A 14718-nucleotide genomic window follows, 5' to 3' on the forward strand; every position below is an offset into this window, starting at 1 on the left:
GATTGGGTCAAAGATTGCTGTGAACTCTTTGGTGTAATCAGGCAATGGATGGAGTGACTTGGTTGGTGGGGCAGGCTGAGTTGGAATCTGGTTTAACTCTCTAGTTTCTGGTTTGTGTGATGTTGGGAATGGTTTGCATAGACAGGGCTGCAGGTGAGGGGTTCATTTTGGATGTGGAGCATCCAGCAGTGAGGGAGCTTCAGGGACTGTTGAAATACAAGGTCTGGAGCCTAGGGAAAAGCCAGGACCTGGGGTTCAGATGAGGGGATCATGGGCAGCTACGTGTGGTGGAAGGTGTGGATAATGTTAGGATTGCTTAGGGTGGAGTGAGAAGAGAGGAAGGCGGAGGATAGAACTCTGGGAACATCTTTCTGTGACAAGTAGAGGATGGAGAATCACTAAGGAAAATAAGGAGTGTCCGGGGGTGGGATGTGGACAGCCAGGGTTTCCTTTCTTTTCAAGAGCTTACTTTGGTTAAAATAAGACTGAGTGGGTAGCTATCCCTGTAGAGCCTGGGGGCAGATTTATTTTGGAGGGTATAATATTACTTTTTTTCCAGATAGGCTTTTTGTTTTTGTTTTTGTTTTTGTTTTTTTTTTGAATTAAAGCTATATAGAAGTTAAGGTTATTCTATTTGGTGCTGAGTGGGGAGCCTTACATGCCTGGTGCTAGGGTCAGGATTGACTTGTATGTATGTGTTAAACTGTTTGGCTGTTTTGGGCTTCTGGTGTGTGTATGTTTACATAATATTGGTTGTTTTGGGGTTTCTGGTGTATATGTCTTCACACAGTGTTTTAGTAGTCTATTGAAATACATCAATATCATTTTTACATAAAAGAACATATTTTTATTGAAGAGAGTGAATGTCAGATTTCTAAAAGTATGTCAATCATGAATGAATATACCATTTAGCTACCTATAATAGAAGCACCCAGATTTTTCTGGGAGCCTTTGCTTTTTTCAAGAGAATGTATTTCCTTTTCAGAGAAACATTTGTCTGTGTTGACAATTTTAAAGAAGTATGTGATTTTAAATTATTAAACTCAAATTTAGTTTTTAATAGTAATTTCTGTGTTTATTCTATCTTTAAGAGCCAAGTTATAGAATGACATGTGACTTGTACTCTTGACTCTATGTCTGGTTGTGGATTTGAAGTGTTATTTTTGTGCTTTCCTAAATTACTTAAGCACTTATGACCATGTATTTGGGTCAGAATAAATATGGTAGTTGGATATACTTTTGAAAAGCCAACCAGATTTTTAACCTGGTGATATGATGGTACTATTTATTCTTGTAATTGTCCAGACTCACAGCTTTAGAAAACAGTATGAGCTTTTATTGACTCCCAGACTTGCTGGATTAGTTGGTGTTCTCTTTTCCTCTGTAAAATGGATCAGCCAATGCCAGGTGTACACTAATACTCCAAGCTAGAGGGCTACCCTGTAGTGTGCTCTTGAGTTTCTTTTCCCACCAGTTGAGATGAATGCTTCTCCAGACCTGACTGTGTTAATTCCCAGACCTGTGTGTGCCAGGCGTACTTATTATAGTTTAATATAATGATTTTAAACGTGTGTGCCAAAAGAATTGTTGTTTCTATGAAAATTCATTTGAATGCTTTGGAAATCACCTGGTAAGAATGAATTACCATAAATGATTGCAGCTAATTTCGGAGCGGCTGAGATAAGTAAAGATTGGGGGGACCATAAAATAAAAGTATTCTCACTGATATTATCAGTTATTCATGAGTGGTGGATTAAGTCGTGATTATGTAAAACTTGACAATCATACTGGCTCAAAGCAGTAACCCATGTTCACACTGTGTGTCCATTGTGGATCAGATGGGGACTCTGCTCCATTTGTCCTTAACCTTACTCCAGAGCACAGTCTGATGGGGCAGTACCTTCTGGAACATTGCTGGCCCCTGTGGCAGAGGGGACGCCTGCTGTGAAGCTCTCACTGGCTGTGTGCCTGAATTCAGCAAGGCGGGATGTAGAGAGGGGTACGGGGCATTTGTAAAGGGTAACGAGGTCTACCACACATCACTTTCCAGGGCTCTTTAGAGCCTTACCATTACCATTCTTTAAAGAAATTGGACTTGGAGGATGATGCCTTGAGGATGGTTTATAAAAGAAAGACCGTTGAGTGCAATGGTGGACATATACTCAAAGAAAAGGCTCCAGCTCGATAACAAAAGATTGACAATAAATGTGTATTTATAGAGCTTCATTTAAAATGACATGTTTAGGTATGTATCATTTTTTATGACTTCCAAATTTAACTGACTTAAAAAAAAAATCAACCAAATTGTCAATCCTAATGCATTTGGGTAAGAGAACCTCTACTTTAGTCTTAAACCCTCCTGTTTCTTTCACACCCTCTATCAAATTAGTTTGCCACCTTTTATGATAGACTCATCTGTGATTTCCCTTGGCACATCTCCTGTTTCATTTGCATTAGCATTATCCTAATTCTCGTTCCTCAACTACTAGATTGGTACCTCAAATGAACTCCTTGGTATACTATCTTGTATAGGGCCTGTATGCAGTGAGAAAAAGGCACTCTTTGGGGCAGACAGAGTCCCACAGGAGCTCAGCTTTATTTTAGTCACCTAATTTCCCACCCTGGCTGGCCCACTTTTATGCGGTACACAAACTGAACAACTGCACGGAGCAGTCCTCCCTGCATTTAGTCACTTTCCCAACAAATTCAGACCGCCCATCCTCTGCTTAAGCTTCCATTAAATTTGTTGTCTCTGTTGTGCTCAAAATAATTTTGGTGGCTCCCTGTCCTCTGTATGTAGTGGCTGTCCTCAGTTTTATCTTCCATGGGACCATCACCAGTGACTCTGAGCCTCAGTTGTTGCCATCTTGATGTGTGCCATAAGTAAGCTGGTTGGGCTGTGTAATGCTGCTCTCTCCCCGCCCACCCATTCCCACCACTCTGGCAACTGTGGGCTTGTTAGGTTTGACTCCCAGTCTAGCCTTGGCTTACCTTTCATCCCAGCTTCACTGTTCGTCGGGATCCTGTACTGGCCGTCCTCTGCTACCATTTTGCCAGGTCACCGTCTTCTGAATATGTTTTTTATTTCTTGCTTTAAACTTCTTTTCTGCTTAATCACATCCAACTCACCTTTCAAGGTCAAGTTTCACCTCTTTATCTATCCTTCTGTGATTCTCCTGCTCCATGATAGTAGCTCCACCTCTAAACAGAAATGTTCATCTCTATATTCCTCCTTTCGAGGTGAATCGCCTGCCCTATGTGAGCATATTATTATATTAGTTAGCTTACTCTTAAGTATTCTTTCCTCAATTAGATTGCACATGCATGAGAAGCAGTAGTTGTGTCTCTCATTCTTTCTTCTTTCATTGCCTGCCTAGTGCTTTCTGAATACCAGGAGCATGGGTCCGAGTGAGAGGCTGTCAATAGAAGAGTCCAGCATGTAACCATGATGGACTCTCGATCAATTTTATATGATTAACTCATATAAAACAGCCCTGGATTGAAGCTGGGGCGGCCTCTTCCTAGCCACAGGATATTGACCTACTTTCCTCTTCTTATCTGTTTGCAAAATATTTGTTGTACTTAGTGTGTTCTCCCTGTCACAACGAATGTTTGTCTCTCTCTTTCATATGAACTGAAGGCTAAAGTGCTAGTTAAATCAGTGGAAAAAACAATGGAGAAGAAAAGTTGGTAAGCAGTTTTAATTTCTAAAGTAGAGGGGCCTTATAATTTTGTCGTTTAAAAAGAACCCTAGCTTTTCTACCCACCTATTGAGAGACAAATGTAAGGGTAGAACTTTAAATTTTAAGTTTTGATGATTTGTAATATAATAATGTATTTCGAAAGCCCCTTTTTTGATAAACTACTTGTAGAAGGATGTTACCTTTTCTTAATCAGGTTTTTACAAAGTGGTTCACTATTGTATATTTTATTTCTTACCAAAACTTTCCTTGGGAAAATTTGTTGTATTGCTCCACACATGGTCAAGGTAATTAACTTTAAAAATGAATTATCCTATAGCTTTACAGGTTAGTAACGTGTGCTGTATTCAAGGAGAAAAAACTGTGTGGGGGGGTGTTATTTGTAGGTATGTCTCCTTATATAAATATATGAAATAACTGCTGTATCCTGTGGAATATTTGGAAATTAGCAGAACTGTTATTCAAATTTAGTTAACATTTACAAATGTGAATTCAGTAAGCATTTTATTTGTGACTTAAAAATGATTAGTTATGGCATGTCTTATAGGTTGATTTGTTTGGATTGTCTTTTGTTCTTCGTAAATACTTCAGAATGTATTTAAGGATATGTAAGGAATTATGGTGCCTTTGATTTTTAATGCCCCCAACATTAGAAAAACTAGAAATTTACCTAGAAAATGTTTCCAAATTCTAATATGATTGTTGATTTTAATCAGTGTAGGTGAAGTAACCCATTGCAGCAGTTTAGCTATTTTCTTTAAAAAATATTTCTCAATTTACATTATCAGTGTCTTTTTTGGAACATCTTAGCTGTTTTTGTTTGATCAATTCTCAACTAATAAACATTCATGAAATCCTAATGTAAATGTGTAAATATCTCTCCCTTTGTTTACATGGTTTATTAGACTTTATTTTAGTGGGTAACTGCTTGAGGAAGCTTCTGAATTTTTATTATTCTAAAAAACTTTTTTAAACCTTGATTATGAAGGCATTACCAAAGCTTCACTGTTGAGTGATGCATATTTTTTCCCTCCTTTACATGTAGATTTCTTAATTTGTAATCGTTAGACTTTTTTTTTTGCTTTCCTAACTAGATGAATTTTTTAAAGTAACCAGTTCCATTTTGTAGCTAACCATGTATTGTAAACACACAGGAACCATGTTCAAATGTGCCTTGATGGCCTAACTTATCTGGTTATTCTGTGCATCTTTCTGTGCTGTGTATGGTTACACTCTTAATTTTATTTTGATTATGAGGTCAGAATAAACAGAGCTGCTTTCCTTTGCTTCTGAGTAATGTCATTGAGAGAGATTCTTGTGGTCTGGCATTTGCTGGCTTTTTGGTTTTTAACATTCTCTATAACCAGATTCAGGATGCATGCTAACCCCAAAATGAGTGAACTCAGTCTTTCCAGAGTTGAACCTTTTTTTTGTTGAATCAACAGCATTGGAAGCCAGGACAAGATCTTAGGAGATGATGTGTTATATGCTTTGTGAGGAAACTGAGGCTCGAAGGTAGCGCTGTGCCCAGTGTCTCACTGTGAGCTAGCTTGCAGAGCTGGGTCTGCAACTTGGATCTTGTGGATGTTTTTTCCAGAACCACTGCAGTAGTCATTGTAACCTATGATCTTTGCAGAATGCCAAAGCTGTTGTTTTCTGGAGGGATAATTTGCTTCCTTAGCCTACAAACAAGAATAGTGCACGAAATCCAGTACATTTCTCTCTATTATCACTGAAAAGAGCCTGAACGATGGGAAGGCCCCTGGTTTTTTTTTTTCTTTTTCTTTTTTTTTAAGAGAAGGTCGTTCTGCCGTAGTGTATCCCAGGCTGTTTTATGTGAGTGTCTTTGTTCAGAACCAATATGGAGTGGCCTTCAAAACCAATGGGTAGAGGAAACCCTATGTGAGTGCCTACCAGGTGCAAATCACTGTACTTTTAATTATAATGAGGGAGCACCTTGAGTGATTGCATGATCTGATCAAGCATAAAGAGAACAGAGAAATGAATCTACAAGTGGTGTAAGACTTTGGTGAGGATCTTAGCATATGGAACCAGATTGGGACCCTCTGATTAATAAGCTGATTCATTTGGAAGGGAAGTTGGTTTTCTCCTGGTGGCTGTATTCAATTCAGTAATCACCAGTCTTTCTTGGCGTCTGTGCACCCACCAGGAACAAATCAGAGTCGGGTGTGCCAGTTACGTTTGAACAGTTTTACATTCACCTGGGGGTTCCAGGGTCTCAGATTTGCCAATCTAAACACATTGACTTCTTGGAATTTTTAAAATCTGCCTCGAAGGAACACATTGAAAAGTCCGTGCATTATAATTAGCACGTTCCTCTGTACAGCTGAGTTTGTGTTTCTGGATATAACAGCGGTTTATAGTTTTTGGCTACCTTGTCCCTCGGGAACTTGTAGCCTTTTTTCAGACATTAGCTCATTAATTCTCCAGTCATTGTGAGCCGTGTAGTATGACGACAGGTTCCCCTACAGCCGGGCTGCATGCTGCCCATCCTGGACCTTCTAGGGTTGTGGCAGGTGAGGGGTCCATGTGGAGGGGGTGGAGAGGGAGGCAGGGCACGACTTTCAGACCCAGCCTTGGAGTGGGGGATGTGCTCTCTGAAGTTGACCTGCCCTTTGGCAGCCATTCCTGCCATGACTCTGCAGAGCTTCCTCCGGGAAATGACTGTAGGGACAGTCATGTTGGCTGCATTTCCTCCTCGGGGTGTTAAACCTCATGCAAGATCAACTGCAAATGAGGCCACTCACTAGGTTAGTTACCTGGACATACCTGCTAGGAGACAGGACAGAAGAGTAGGTCAGCTCTTCAGGGTGAGAAGAAGAAAGGGGCATTGGAGAGGGAGAAATTCATCTACTGAGTCTGCTCTCTTGGTCAGGCTACATAACAGCCCTGTGGAATAGATGTTGTCATCCCTGATTTTTTAGATTAGAAATTTGAATTCCAGAGATGAATTCTTTTGGATTCGAGCCTGGGTCTGTGGCTCCACAGCCTGTGCCATACCACATTGGGGTGGATCGAAAGGATCCTTTGTGGTAAACGATTGCTGCAAGCCTTCTGTAATATGGAAGCAAAAACTGTCTTTGAAAAACTGTGCACTGTTGTGAAGAGCTTGGTGTTTAGGAATTAGACTGAAGGGTGTATGTAATAGAATAGGTGTGAAAGACCATTTTCAGACCCGTCAGAAAAGCTTCATCCTCGCCCTGGCTCTTCTAGGAACCAGCTGGCTCCACTGCTTTCTTTTTTAAAAGAAGGTTTTGCCTGGGATTCTAAGGTCTCTCTTCTTGCTCTTTAATTATAAACAAAGGCACTTAGAAATTTTGCCCTTACGTCACAAGTGAGAGTTGGTAACTGGTAATCCAAAACCTTCCATGTTGTTATAGCAGCCGCTGTTTTTTTTGACTCAGAATTTCTTCTAATTAGTCTGGATGGTGTAGTTTGTCATTCTCACTTTACACAGTTGGGAAAAAAACTTTTTCCCCCCTTGTCACTTTGCGAATTGTAAAGTTCTAGATGCTGTCTTTCAGTCCTTAATAACTGGCCTGTGCCTGGGATTGAGGGTGGTGGATTGAGAGTATCTCCTTGTTGGTGACTTTTGTTGATAAGGCCAGCTTTTCTACACTCAGACAGAAACAGACCTTGATCTTGGTGGTACTGACCCCTCTCTGTCTATGCAGAGACACAACCTAGGGTGTTAACCCTTAGATAACCAGAATGTTGAATTAATGGCCCCTCCCACTCACAGCTTTTTAAGGTTGGAGTCAGGTATGGCATATAGGCTTCCATTTGCTATTATCCATTTGTTTGTTTTCTCTTCGTGTTTAAATCTATTGGATTTCCTCATTGCCTGGTAATTTCATGTCCTTTGTATTAGCCAGAATTTGAACACAAGGCAACAACATATTATATGGAAATTGCCCAGTAGTTGTGCCTATTTCTTCCATAATCCAAGATTCTAACAAAAGCCCTCCTACTAGCATTCCATTAGACATTTTCAGCAGAAAACTTTAGAGAAAATGGGGTGAGGGGTTTCTCAATATATAGTTGGCTTTCACAGTGAAATTAAGGATTGGAAAATGAGAGAACTATAACTGGTGAGGTAAATGCCGTGAATAGACACACCTTATATAAATATCTCTAAGCAAGCATGTAGGTGGGAATGAAAATCAGCCATCACCTAACTCTTTTCACAAATGCATGTCAGCGTACCCACTTTCTCCAATGCTTTAGGGAGCCCTGCAGGGCACCCCATGTGGTTCTGTGTGGCCCACCAGCCCTGTTACCTTTGAGAATAATGCTGCTTGAGTAAATTGTCCTATAGAATCCAGTTTTCACCCAGTTTGCCTTTTTGGTTGGTGAATACTAAGGAAGTGTCTTGTCCTTTGGTTTCTAACTTTAATCCTTTGTGAGAACATTCATGGTGTGCCATCGAGGCTCTCTAATGGTCCTTTGCCAGTTGTGACCTGGAGCAGAAGGGTAGTGATGATGGAAACCGACCTGGACAGAAGAACGGGCCGTGCCTCTCTAATGTGCATTTATTTATTCGTTTTCTCTATACACCAGAGCCCTGTGTGTCAGCCACGCTGCCAGGCATGGGGCCTCTGCACATTGAGAACTTAAGTCTCCCTTCTCCAGGAGAAGAGCAGACAGACAAACTCACAATTGTGAGGGAAGGGAAGTATTTTGGCATATTGGTCTGATCAAGCTGCTGTAACAAGATACCGTGGACTGGGTGGCTTAAAGAACAGACATTTATTTCTCACAGTTCTGGAGGCTGGGGAGTGGGAGATCAAGTTGCTGGTAGATTCAATTTCTGGTGAGAGTCCTCTTCCTGGCTTGTAGATGGCTGCGTTTTTGATGTGTCTTCAAACTGCAGGAAAGAGTGAGCCCTGGTTTCTTTTCTTCTTATAAGGACACCAGTCTCTTCATGGAGGCCTCACCCTCCTGACTGCATCTAAACCGAATTACTTTCCAAAGGACCTACCTCCAACTCTCATCATACTGGGGGCTAGGGCTTCGACATAATGGATTTTGGGAGGACACAAGCATTCAGTCCGTAAGACTTGGCATGCGCACAGCATGTCTCCTGTGAGGAATGGTTATTGACACTGGTTTAAGTCGAAGGGTATTTATGTCTGACAGGAGGCTCAGTGGAACCTCTTGAGGGTCTATAGCTAGAACCACTCTGGGCAGCAAAGGCAGCTGTTCTGTCTGCCCCTCATGGTCTGTCACCATGCTTCATTCTTCTCCTCAGACAGGCTTCCTCTGGAGGAGTCTGGGAAGGTTCCTCTGCATGATATCCTGTTCCCTGGATCTCTGTGAGCTCCCTATTCTGCTGCCCACAGCCAACTGACTGAGGTGTCTGTGTCCTGATGGCAGATCTTTGGAAGCTTTGTTTGGGCTGGTGTATACCCACCACTCAGTTAGCTGTGGGCTGGTTGAAGGTGCTGCGGCAGGCCTTGGCATCTTTGTGTGTGTGTAAGAGGGGACTTTGCAGGGGAGAGATTAGACTAAGGAGAAAGACTGTGGAATCATGGGTTCTCTGCTAAGGACTTTTAAAAAAAATTTGGTAAAATATACATAACATACAATTTGCCATTTTAACCTTTTTTAAGTGTACAGTTTAGTCACATTAAGTACATTCACACTATTGTGCCGCCATCACCACTATCTCTAGAGATTTTTCATTATCCCGAACTAAAATTCTACCAGTTAAGTAGCACCTCCTCATTACCCTCTCCTCCCAGCTCCTGGTAACCACCCATTCTTCTTTGTCTGTGTGAATTTGACTTTTCTGTGTACCTTATATAAGTGGGATCGTATATTTGGACTCTTGGGGCTGGCTTATTTCCCATAACATGGTGCCTTCGCGGTTCATTGATGTTGTAGCATGTATCAGGATTTCCTTCCTTTTTAAGGCTGAGTAATGTTCCATTTTGTGTATGTATCATATTTTGCTTATCCGTTCATCCATTGATGGACAGTTGGGTTACTTACACCCTTTGGCTGTTGTGAATGATGCTGCCTTGAACATGGGTATACCAATATCTGTTTGAGATCCGTCTTTCACTTCTTTTAGGTATATACCCAGAAGTGGAATTTCTCAGTCACATAGGGACTCTATGTTTAATTTGTTGGAGGCTCTGCTAAAGAATCATAATGCTGGCGGAAAGGCACTAGAGAGTTATTGAAGGGTTTGAAGCAGGATGTGCCTAATCAGATTGTGATTTGAAAAAGTAACTTGGGTGGTATGGGATGGGGGAAAGGAAAGGGCTGGCAGGGCTGTGGCGGCGAGACAAGGCAGAGAGACCCCTTAGAGGGCTCTTGAGGGGAAGGGATATGGAAGTGAGAGTAATCAAAGTGATGCAATCAGTGAGACAGATTGGATATGGGGGAGGAAGTAAGAGACAGGGAGAAGCCAAGGATGAGAACCTGCATGGGTCAGTTGTTATTTTGTGGAATTTAGAGGGAATAAGGTTTTTCTTGTTTGTTTTTTATATTTTGTTGTGGGATGATTGTTACAAATTTTGGAAGTGTGTTGAGATGTTAGACACAGCCAAGTGGTTGAGATGATTGGTAGGCAGGCTGTTGATAATATGGGTTGCTAGTTTGGGGTAAAGGAAAAGGTAAGAATAAAGGAGCAGATGGCCATGCAATTTGGCTGAATTTAAAAGTGGTGGGGGCATGATTGATGCAGCACTACAATTTCAGCCCCTGCGAAAAGATGTCACATTCCTACCTTGAGACAACATATCAAAATTTACAAAACAAGGGAAGGTGATCAGTTCATTGGTTGTAAAAATCAGTTTTCAAAAGGATTCTAATAAATTCAAAAGGATTTAGATCAAAGCATAAGGATGTTGAATATGGTTTACAGTCTTTTTGCCTATCTATGTTTTCTAGTTTTTTTTTTGTATAGTGAACATGTATTACTTTTAATTATTAAAAAGTTTCTTGAAAATTTCATAAGTAGCCTATTTTCTTGTCTTTTCTATTGGACTGTGAGTTCCTAGAGGGTGATGCAGGGAGGGGGAGGTACCACGATGTTCACTGTGTTCTTAACACTTCACACCATGCCAGCAACACAACAGGCCTCAATACTGTAAAAGCTGGTTGAACTGAATTGAATAGAAATTTAATCTAACCCGTCTCAGAGAGATGAGATTTGGTGCTATTTTAAAAGATCTAGGAAGGAAATTCCAGTTTTTCTCACTCCCTTAGCTCATTATATTAGGTGCTGAACCACATCCTACAGACTTGGCCCCTCTTTTGCCTTTGTTTTGCCATCAGAATTTGCTGAGAGTTACTGTGTTCATGAAATCTTGCCACATTGGCTCCATTTTCTTACCTAAATATGTTTCTCATGTTATTCTTAAAAGCATTAGGATCTTGTTGGGAGCGAAGTGGCTCAATTCTGTTTCCTGCGCTTTGTTGATAATATGTTTTTGGAGGAATGGATCAAAGTGGCTTGAAGTCACTGTCATTGTTTTGCCTTCTGGTCTGCTGTGACCAAACCAAAGGATGGCAGCTGTGAGGATGTGCATTGCTGTATGACTCAGTTGTCAATCGGAAATTTGCATACTTGTTTTCCCTTTGTGTATCACTGAATGGCTACCATGTGGAAGAGGCTGTGCACTGTGCTTTCGGGAAATAAAGTTGAATAAGGCGTGATTCTTGACACCAAAGAGCTGATTTTCTAGAAAAGGTGCTGTCATGCATACATGACCACTATACAGGGAGGTTAATGAGTGGAACTGGAGTCAGATAAAACACACATGTTACTATGCGAAAAAGAATCCCTGTAGGTGCTGCCTCTGGTGTATATTGCTAATGATGTTATACTGCTAATGATGTTATAATATATGTGTTTCAAATGTCCTCATTTACATATACCAAAGCAATAGATAACTGCTTTCACTAAGTTTTCCTGCAAATGGCTCTTTTGGCTTTGTTTTAAAAGTTCCTTTAGGCTGGGTGCAGTGGCTCATGCCTGCAATCCCAGCACTTTGGGTGTTCAAGGCAGAAGGATCATTTGAAACCTGGAGTTCAAGACCAGCCTGGGTAACATAGTAAGATCCTCTTTCTATTTAAATCTAAAAAAAAAAAAAGAAGTTCCTTCAAATTTAAAACCATGTTAGTGATTTAATATTCTTATTAATCATTGCAACCACAGCTCTGATTTGTGAGTATTCTTTCAAATTCTACAATAAAAGTGTTTCAACATATACATTGTTCTTATCTGTGGTACTCTGAGAACTTCAAATTCAATGGAGGACCATGAGATAAGATGCATTTTATTTTAGCTTATCCTCCATCTCCTCTTAGTTATTATTTAATTATTAATTTGGAATAACTCCTGTGTAGTATCATTTTTATATTGAATAGTGGAATTATCATGCACCTCACATGGATGTGCTGTTTAGTGTAGCCATCTCTGTGTGTTTGGGGGGCTATGTTGGTCTTGACATTCCCAAGTGCAGATGATGTTGACATATGGTAAGTGGCTTGCAATTTAAGGTTAGTGATTGGGTAGACTCATTAAGTTTACGTGGTAGGTCACAGATGGCCATTTTCAGATGCTATAGGATGTTTATGCTGCATTCTCTTGGATTTTGAGGAACTTTTGAAATGCTGCTGTCAGTATTTTAAATGGTGTTTTAACTTTACAAAAGATACCAGTAAATGAATTAGTGCATGTTGAAATATAGGTAGTTGTTTTGGAAGTTCTTGAGATGAGAGTAGATAGGGGAAGGAACAATTGCAATAATATATTTTGTTCTTGGATGAACAAACAACTGAAAAGAACTGGCACAGCCTGTGGAGTTGCTGGCACCAGTTGGTGGGCTTGTGGCTGGCCTAAATTGGTACCCTTAGAGAGACTGCTTTTCTGGGCTAGTAACCCAAACGGAATATACTGCCAAGTCCCAAAGTTTTGAAACTAGAATGTGGTCTGATAATTTGTTTCCTGGCCTTGGTGCTTTGCAGTTTGCCATAGTTCTTAGTAGTAGAATCCACCTGGGGCTAGTAGGAAGCATTAAGAAGCAGTAGAGTGAGGTGACACTGCTCCTGGGCTACATCTGCATGGCGGGAGTGCTTATTTCTTTCTCAGGCCACAGAGGCAGAGGTAGCGCTTGGGATAGGTTACATCTCTATGTCTGCCACCTCCAGGCAGAGTGAGCCCTCTAAGCAGTGCCATATGTTTTCCTCTCTGGCCTTTCAGACAGTCCAGTGTCACAACAAGCTTGTCTTTTTCTTATAAATCCTTAAGAAATAGCCAACCCATACTCTGGCATCTTGAATTTTTCTCAAATTCTCTAATGCCACAGGCACAAAGGTCCAAGTCTCAAGATACAATGGACCATGGTTTAGTCCACTCTTTCACTATTAAATAGCAAAGATGATTATCTTGTCAGTCCAAGACAGCAGGTCCTCGTGCCCTCCAGCCTGTGCCTTAGATCAGCCAGTTTTTGCTTTTTGGTGTGTTATTTAGAACACTTCACTTACTGGTACCAGTCTTTTACTAGGTAGAATGCTTTTTTGTTGCAAATAATAGAAAATCCAACTCAAACAGCTTAGACAATAAAAAGAACTAATTGGCTTAAATCACTGAAAACTTGAGAGATGGGGGCAAGCTTCAAGTGCAGTTTGATCCAGAAGTTTGGGATGTCATCAGGGCTCCAGCACTAATAATTCTAGGTAATTTTCTCTTTCTCTTTTTTTCTTTTGAGACAGGGTCTCACTCTGTTGCCCAGACTGGAGTGCAGTGGTGCGATCTCACCTCACTGCGACCTCCCCCTCCCGGGTTCAAGCAAGTCTCCTGCCTCAGCCTCCTCCTGAGTAGCTGGGATTACAGGGGTGCACCACTACTGCCCAGCTAATTTTTGTATTTTTAGTAGAGACAGGGTTTCACCATGTTGGCCAGGCTGATCTCAAACTCCTGACCTCAAACGATCCACTCGCCTCAGCCTCCCAAAGTGTTGGGATTACAGGCGTGAGCCACCGCGCCTGGCCAATTCTAGCTAATTTTCTTGCCCTGTCCTCCTCCATGTGTCGTCTTCCTCTTCCTACCAACTCTCCTCATGAAAGTAGAGATGGCTGCCGTAATTCCAAGTGTCATGTTTGCAAGTCACGCCATCCAGAGACAGAGAACCTTTGTCCTAGTATTCCAAGCCACGGTCTCAAGCTCATTCACATGTCCAGCCTTGAATCAGTTACAGTGGCTAGAAGATGAGAATATGTTCATTGACTTAGCTTAGATCACATGCTCATTTTTGGTACTTGGGTAGAATTGGTTTCCCCAGAACAGCATGGATTCCTGTGGGGGCTCTTGGAAGGGAGGAGGTAGATCTATAACAGTATGTGTCCAACAAAAAGTATCCCCAGTGCTCTACATACATTCCCATTAATTCTCCCTAGAGCCCCATGTGAATTCTTCTGATGGTTTATGGAAATGTGGAGTTAGCAAGTGATTCTGAAACCTGTGCCTGTGGTAAGCACATAGCTCCTTCAGAGAAAAAACAAATGAATCCTTTTGGTGGAGCAAATATACCAACTAATTTCATTGAGATGTCAAAGTGAGCCAAACCAAGGCTAGAGATGGTGGTCACAATACCAGAAACCACTGTAGGAAGATATGGAAGGACCCCACACCGTTTCCTTAGTGTCCTATTTTTACCTTGAGAATGAGGTAGGCTGTCACTGGATCTTCTCCCAACGTCCCTAAATGCTAAAAATATAAGCAAAACAAAGCAAAATTGTTTGCATGACTCAATGACTCGGTGTCACCTTTTCAGTGTGGCTTTGGTTTGCAAAACACAATTTTCAGAGGTCTTCACTTTTTACCAGGTACCCATAACTCAGCATTTATTTTGCCCTCTATTCTTCTTTGGATTAGAAAGTTGGGATGAGGTGTAAAGATATAAATTTTTCCACCAATGGAAAGACGGTGAAGCGGGTAATTACAGAGAAAGATTGGCTGCTTAATTATTGTTACCTGCAG

At 41.1% G+C, this 14718-nt stretch overlaps 1 protein-coding gene across 8 annotated transcripts in view; it reads left to right on the forward strand.

Moving 5' to 3' along the window:
• The window catches only part of MYO1B (myosin IB), a 182627-nt gene that overhangs the window by 14836 nt on the left and 153073 nt on the right, over positions 1 to 14718 (forward strand). For 4 of the 8 annotated variants that reach the window (XM_065525790.1, XM_074009599.1, XM_074009598.1 and 1 more), the window contains exon 1: positions 3585 to 3690. The exons of the other annotated variants lie outside the window; for them this stretch is intronic. The gene's annotated coding sequence lies outside the window, so the exon portion shown is untranslated. Of the gene's footprint in view, positions 1 to 3584; positions 3691 to 14718 lie in introns of those variants that run through there. 8 annotated transcript variants of the gene reach the window in all.

This window comes from Macaca fascicularis, chromosome 12, assembly GCF_037993035.2.
Source record: "Macaca fascicularis isolate 582-1 chromosome 12, T2T-MFA8v1.1".
In the NCBI taxonomy this organism is placed as follows: domain Eukaryota; kingdom Metazoa; phylum Chordata; class Mammalia; order Primates; family Cercopithecidae; genus Macaca; species Macaca fascicularis.